Here is a 7,300-nt window from a genome sequence, read left to right on the forward strand (position 1 = left end):
CCAACCGTATGTGTGTTGAACATGGAGGTGCCGTCCATTCGGTGCTAGGTCATCGGTGATTTGGATCACGACGAGTACGACTCCATCAACCTCGTTCTCTTGAACGCTTCCGCTCGCGATCTACAAGGGTATGTAGATGCACTCCCCTCTCCCTCGTTGCTAGATGACTCCATAGATTGATCTTGGTGATGCGTAGAAAATTTTAAAATTCTGCTACTTTTCCCCACAGTTAAGGGATAGTTATATGACCTAATTATGTTATTATTGTTCAAAGAACTTGCACTAGTGAAAGTATGAACGTTAGGCCTTGTTTCAACGCATTGCAATACCGTTTTCGCTCACTTTTATCATTAGTTACCTTGCTGTTTTTATATTTTCAGATTACAAAAACCTATATCTACCATCCATATTCCACTTGTATCACCATCTCTTCACCGAACTAGTGCACCTATACAATTTACCATTGTATTGGGTGTGTTGGGGACACAAGAGACTCTTTGTTATTTGGTTGTAGGGTTGTTTGAGAGAGACCATCTTCATCTTATGCCTCCCACGAATTGATAAACCTTAGGTCATCCACTTGAGGGAAATTTGCTACTGTCCTACAAATCTCTGCACTTGGAGGCCCAACAACGTCTACAAGAAGAAGGTTGTGTAGTAGACATCAGCCCCACCACCCTAGGGCAGGCCCTGGTGTATTGTGGGCCCACACTCGGTTGTCTGGTCTTCTCCCAATGCTTCTAGTGCCTCTTTTGTCCAGAAAAAAAATCTCCAAAAAGTTTCATGGCATTTGGACTTCATTTGGTACTGATATTCCGCAAAACCAAAAACAAGCAAAAAACAACAACTGGCACTAGGCACTAAGTTAATAGGTTAGTCCTAGAAAATGATATATAATTGCTTGTAAATGTATATAAAACATCTAAGATTGCTAATATAATAACATAGAACAATAAAAAATTATAGATACATGGAGATGTATCATCTAGTTATCATGAACTTAATACTGTAGAGGCATACTGGATAGCGGTCGATTGGTGGAGTAATAGTAGTAGATGCAGGCAAGAGTCAGACTACTTGTCATGGACCTAATGCGTGTCTACATGATCATGCCATGAATATTGTCATAACTATGTGTTTTTTCTATCAATTGCCCAACAGTAATTTGTCTACCCACCTTATGTTATTTTTATGAGAGAGGAGCCTCTATTGAAAACTATGGCCCCCAGGTCTATTTTAATCATATTACAAAAGCCAAAAATACCTTGCTGCAATTTTCTTTCTTATATTTTAGTTTGCAATTTAACTATCACCTAGTACCATGTTCTATCCTTGCAATTAACGACTACAAGGGGATTGACAACCCTCTTGCCCGCGCCGAGTGCAAGTATTTGCTCTTATGTGTGTAGGTACTGTTGACGACTGTTTGCGTGGTTCTCCTATTGGTTCGATAACCTTGGTTCTCTATCAAGGTAAATACTATCTGCTACTATATTGCTTCGCCCTTCCTCTTCGGGGAAAATCCCAACACAACTCACAACTAGGATAAAAAATTATGGCGCCGTTGCTGGTGAGATTTATCAAACAATCTAAGGTAGTTGCACACACACATTATTTGCTCGCAATAATCATGTCAACTCGCTAAAATAAAAATGAAGACATATGGATCCTCATCCACTTGCTAATCTGCTCAAACTTGCTACAAGTTGTAATCCAATAGCTAGTAGTGAACAAGTGATAAATGACAATGCTATTGGGATACATCTTTTGAATGAAAATCATGATTGCGATTGCATTAGTATAAATGCTAAGAATAGCAATTGTTCTAATGATCATGATTGGGGTGATAATTATGATGTTTCTTGTGATCTTAAAAATTCGTTTGAGCTTCATGATGAATCTATTATTGTTAATGATATTAGCAATACTACTAAGAGTGGGTTTGGAAGAGCATCAACTTTAGGTAATAATGATCCCACTACTTTGGAGAATGATCAATCTTGTGATTTTTTGATAAAAGTGGGTTTGGAGAGGTCATGATTTTAGTTGATGTTATTCCCACTATCTTGGAAGATTATAAAAAATGCATGTGGATCATAAAGAGAATATCGTTTATGATAGCTATCTTGTTGGATGTGAATATGATCCTATATGTAATTATGACGAGAGAGGAATGTAGTTATAGGAACTTTCATGTCACTAAATTACCTCTCTTTGTGTTAAAATTCTTAATGCTTCATTCTTCCTATTTGCATATGATGCTAGAAGTTGCTTGTACATATAATTTGTTTACTTATAAAATGCCTATGCATAGGTAATATTTTATACTTAAATGTGTTTTTGACATGCTACATGATGATTTTTTGTGTTTCAATTATTATCTTTCATGTAAGCATCGATAAAATCTCAAGCCTATCTTAATGGATATAAAGAAAGAGCTTGTTGGGAGATAACCCAATAGTTATCATCTTGTTATTTGCAAAAATTATTATTGCTACTATAATGATTGTGTTTTCATCTTTTAGTTAGTGTTTGTGCCAAGTAAAGCCTTTGGTATGATTTGGATGATAGTTGGGATTTACTTCTGCGCCACGTGCAGGAATTTACTTTTTTTACTCGAATGTGATCTTGGTCTTATTTTTTTAACGTGATTCATATACAAATTTCCCATGTTATCCTATTTTTTAGAATTTGTGGAGTTACAAAAGTACTCCCTCCATCCGGAAAAAGTTGTCAGCACCTTAGTTCATTTGTAATTTTGCAAAAAAACCCTACCACCTTTTAAACTGTTGCTAATCAGCCCCCACTGCTTCTTCCTCATTCCTCCGTCGCCCGCCCGCGCCGTGGTCGCCCCAGCCACCGCCGGCACCAGCCGTCGGGCCCAGAGCTCGACGACGGCCAACCTGCGCCGGCCACACAGAGGCTGCTCAAGCTCCTGCTGCTCCGTGTTCCTCAGGAAGAACTGGAGCCCCCACCAGCGAGGCCCTGGCCCCTGATCCGGACCCCAATCCGCCCCCGGCGGCGAGGCCCTGGCCGTGCTCTCCCTCCATGCCTCTGGACTGCCCATGGTCTTCGCCTCCGCCGGCCATGAGATCACCGACAAAGACGATGACGAGGGGTACATGACGGCCGCGTCCAGGGGCAGGAGCAGAACGTTCGCGTCCCGGAGGAGGGAAGAGTTCCAGGGGCTCGAGGAGGAGGACGGCTGCGGCGATGCCGGTCCGCCCAGTCCTAGCAGCATCGGCTACGCCGACGAGCAGGTAAAGAAGAAGGTCCAGCTCTTGCTACCGTTGCTCCTCCGCCCAGAGCTCCTCTACAGGACCGTCTGCTGCTGGTGGTGGTGGTGGACGCCTCTGCTGCAACCCATCTGCCCGTGCACGTGGCAGTGCTGCTGCTCCTATGCCCTACTCCTTGTGCTGCCCCCAGAGCTTGCGTTCCTCAGGAAGAAGAAGAAGGATGTAAAATTCAGTTAAATTTTCAGGGTTCAATTAATCTGTACTCCAAAAATTTACTGTATATTTTCAGCAATGCAGCATTGAGCCTGAACCTTTTTGGCAGTACACAAGTTTGAATTGTGAGTAATATCCTAATCTGTATAGTGACTGTACATTGTCCCAGTGGTGCATTCCCAAGTTTCAGAAATCCCAGAAACAATTAACAGTTTCAGTTAACTGTTTTTCAGACAAAACGGAATTTACCAAGTTGCTGCTGCACCCCTTTAGTCCTATTATCATCACTTGTCACTATATTGTTGAATGGGAATCAATAAGTGTCCATTTTCTGTAGGTCTAGTGGTAGATCAAATTTCAGTCACGATGTTTATATTAATAAGAAAAGAAAAAGGAACAAGTCTGTGAGGATGATATCTCTACTACTTTCTTTACTTCAATGTTTTAAACTTTTGTTAGCTCGTAGCTCCTGAAGGTTCGGACTTTTGTTAGATTAAAAGCTTCTTGCTAAATTATTGGGTTAGATTATAATGCCATGCAACTGTAGTAGTTTGATGTTGACCCTCCTCCTACATGACACTGGACAATTTAATTGTTGTTGACCCTCCTCCTACATTACATTGGACAATTGAACATGTACTGAAGGAGTACTCCAGTAGGATTGCATGTACATGTTCAGTAAAGTGCTATGGTTGTCGAAAGTGTTAGGGAAAAAGTGCTATGGTGATGGACTAAGCAATCAACCTGAAATTAAATCTCCTTTTGTGCCTTTTAATGCTCCCTGTGTGCATTCTTTTGTAATCTTGATCAATTGATCAATCTTACACACTAAGCACCGTACCATTTGGTCAGTTCAGACTTTATGCATTTCCATACTCCTTTTGTACAGACTCCATTTCCATAGTTGCTCCAGGAACAACCATCAGAAAGAAGAAAATGCTTAGGTTCTGTTAACAATCAGGTTCTGTTAACTGAGCATGTTTAGGTAATTTACTTGAATTACTTGGAATTATTTGGATTTATTTTAATTACTTGGAATTATTTGAAAACACTAGCCCTACTGCAAAAAATTCATTACATGAGTACACTGTAGGACAACATTAATCAAATTTCATTACATGACCTTTCTGAATTTTGTCATGGTTTCAAACCTAACTAGCACAACTTGACCCATTCACCACAACTGTCCCAATTCAAACAATTTGGAATTTCTTAATTCATCTACAGAGTGGCCACACTAGGAGTACTTGCTTCTTAATTCTGGCATTTTCTCATTCTTTTACTAGGACTAGTTTCTAATCTGAATTTTTATGTCTTAACTTGGGCTACTTGAGCCTTCCACCATTTTAACGAAAAAAGATAAATAAATCCTTCGAGGTGTCCAAATTAACATCAGCACCAGTACTGTCAATACATTAATGGCAACACTTTTTTCTTTCTGAAATCAATACTCAAACTTTCGAAGAATAGCCTATATGTTTTGTTCAATACAAAGATCAATATGCATTGACAATTGAAATGGAGAGACACAAAATAGCAGAATCTTACTGCACATAATGTTAACATAATGGCAGAATCTTACTGCACTAAATGGCAGAATCTTACTGCACATTATTTTGCTTCAGAGACAAATGGTTCCAAAAAGATCAAAATTCCAGACTTTGGGCATGAGGAGAAGGACCTGCAGACTTGCAGAGCACTTGGGCAGTTGGACATGGAGGAGGAGCCTGGGATGTTGAAGAGGAGCTGTCGCCGTCAGGGTTATGCACCTGATTAAATGAAATGATATGCGCATGGGCATGAGCACGGGAAGTTAACTCACTTCCATAGCAGTAACTTACAAAAGAAACATTTGTTAATTAACTAAAATTAAGTTAACAAAAAGGAAGGCATGGGCATGGCCAAGTTAACTCAAAAGGAAAGTATAGTAAGGAGTCATCTCAAAATTCTAACAATTGATACAATGCTCACACTACTGAACTGGGATTAAAGATTCAGTTTTTATGCACTGTACTGACATTGTCATTGTCGTTTCACTGAAATAAAGGGTCAGTGTTCATGGCCTATAGGAGTATTCAGTGTCACTGGGATCAGACTACCACTAACCACGGGCAGGTCGCCTGGAAGGATGGCGCGACGGCGGCGCCGTTCTGGTGATCCAACCTGCTCAGCTCGCTCGCCACAGACATCTTCCATGGGCTGTGTAGGGAGGGAAGACCGGAGGATCCACAGGTCAATGGGGATCCGCACCCGCATCCCAAAAGGAGAGGGGAGAGGATGATAGCGCAGCTCGTTGCTGAATCCATGAGCGACCCCATGTCGTCCGTAGCACGGCGACTTCAGCAACGAGGCAGTCGAGGAAGGGGATGGGGAAAGGTGGGAATTTTAGGGATGGGAAAAGGGGAACGAGGGAGCTGCGTGGGGGAGCGGGGGAGCTGTGCAGGGAACGGTGAAGCTTCACGGTGCGGCATGGTGGAGCTGCAAGGCATCGCTGGCGTCCCGGAGAAACGGTGGAGCGGCGCGGTGGAACGACATGGTTGTGCTCCACAAAGTGGAGCTGCGCTGTGTCGAAGACGATGGACCGCGGGTTTGGTCGGAGAAAGCTGAAGGTTTTTTTCGCAAAATGACCACAGTGACAACTTTTTCCGGACGGAGGGGGTATGATTTTTGTTCAGATCATTACAGATTGTTCTGTTTTAGATACATTCTGTTTTTTATTGCATAGTGTGCTCATTTTAGTGATGCTATGGATTCTATCTAGTGGTATTAGCCATGGGGAAGTTAGAATATAGTAGGTATTATGCAAGAATAATTATGAATGAGTTTACAATAGTACCTAAGGTTTATTATTTGATGATTATACTAACAAATCTCACGAAGTTCTGTTGAGTTTTGTGTGCTGAAGTTTTCAAGTTTTGGGTGAGATCACGATGGATGAAGGAATAAAGAGAGGCAAGTCCCTAAGCTTGGGAATGTCCAAGAAACCCCAAGGTAATATTCAAGGAGGAACCAAGTGTCTAAGCTTGGGGATGTCCCATATGGCATCCCCTCTTTCGTCCACAATTCATCAGCATGTTACTTGGAGCTATATTTTTATTCATCACATGATATGAGTTTTACTTGGAGCGTCTTGTACCATAGTTTTATTTTGTTTGCTTGTTAGTTTGCCAAAATCATTGTTTACTGGAGACATGTTTTGAGAGAGACACACATTCATCATGATTTGTTACAATACTCCATGAGCTTCAGTTATATCTTTTGAGCTATGCAGTTGCTCTTATGCTTCACTTATATTCTTAGAGCACGCCGATTGTTATATTTTATAGAAATGATTGCACTCTCATGCTTCATTTAAATATTTTTGAGAGTGTCTTAAATAGGAAGTGATAATCTGCACGGGTTTTAATACTACTCTGAAAATGATAGGTATATAAAGTGATATAATAAAAACTCTCATGTCGATCACTAAATATGAAACATATGATTTAATTATATTGATGTTGTAATATGAAAGGGTATTAGTTCATGTTCATTGGTTAGTAGAAATATCGATATTAAAGTTGTTATTAACTACTCATTTAAGTGTCGGTCATGGCATGGTGGGGAGGTTTGAGCATTTTTATGTCCGATTGAAATCCTTGTGTGCTGTTTGAATTGGGCGCGCATGATGATTAACTCATACGAACCTCCTCCCTAGGGGCATGCGAGTAGTACTTTGCTTCGAGGGCTAATAAAACTTTCACCAATAAGTATATGAGTTCTTTGTGACTAATATGAGTCCATGGACTAATACAACACTCCCACCAATCCACATATTGCTAGCCTCTTCGGTACCATGCATTGCCCTTTCT

At 40.8% G+C, this 7,300-nt stretch overlaps 1 long non-coding RNA gene across 1 annotated transcript; it reads right to left on the minus strand.

Moving 5' to 3' along the window:
* Positions 1–2,623: 2,623 nt before the first annotated feature.
* On the minus strand, positions 2,624–6,065 carry LOC125536978. Its single transcript, XR_007295393.1, has 2 exons — positions 5,556–6,065; positions 2,624–5,218 (listed from the first exon to the last, which is right to left on the minus strand). It is a non-coding gene; the product is annotated as an uncharacterized LOC125536978 (long non-coding RNA).
* Positions 6,066–7,300: the final 1,235 nt, after the last annotated feature.

Source organism: Triticum urartu, chromosome 2 (assembly GCF_003073215.2).
Source record: "Triticum urartu cultivar G1812 chromosome 2, Tu2.1, whole genome shotgun sequence".
NCBI classification, from domain to species: domain Eukaryota; kingdom Viridiplantae; phylum Streptophyta; class Magnoliopsida; order Poales; family Poaceae; genus Triticum; species Triticum urartu.